Genomic DNA, 479 nt, shown 5'->3' with positions numbered 1-479 from the left:
GCCAGCGGCTTCTCGGGATCGCTTTAAGTGCACGCTGGGTTTTAGCACATCGGTGTTTACTTTGATTGACGAGTGAAGTGAACTAAAAACAAAACTGTCAACCAACCGTCAAAGGGAACAACGGAGCGAATCAAACGATCAGAGTCTCTCTGCTAGGCGATCGCTGACGCTGGCAGAATGTGGTCTCGTATCTCTAATTCAAAAGTTTCTTTCGAGTGCGCGGCACCCGACACCGCGATCAATGGAGCAAATGGACGTGCCAGCCAACGTATTCCTATTGTTTCACGTTACCCCGTTAACCGGTGCCCCGGCAGTCCCCGGTGCTGTCGTTAGCATAAAATGAGGAAAGCCCTGCCCTTCCACCTTCATCTCCCATTCATGGGTTAGGGAGGGCTGGCGGGCGCTGGTACGGGTGTGCGCGCGCGCGCGCGTGTCTCGTCGCACTTTGCAGGAATTAAATTACGGAGCTTGGCTCAGTT

Source organism: Anopheles aquasalis, chromosome 3, assembly GCF_943734665.1.
Source record: "Anopheles aquasalis chromosome 3, idAnoAquaMG_Q_19, whole genome shotgun sequence".
Lineage (NCBI taxonomy): Eukaryota > Metazoa > Arthropoda > Insecta > Diptera > Culicidae > Anopheles > Anopheles aquasalis.
Note: the sequence above shows the minus strand (reverse complement) of the source record.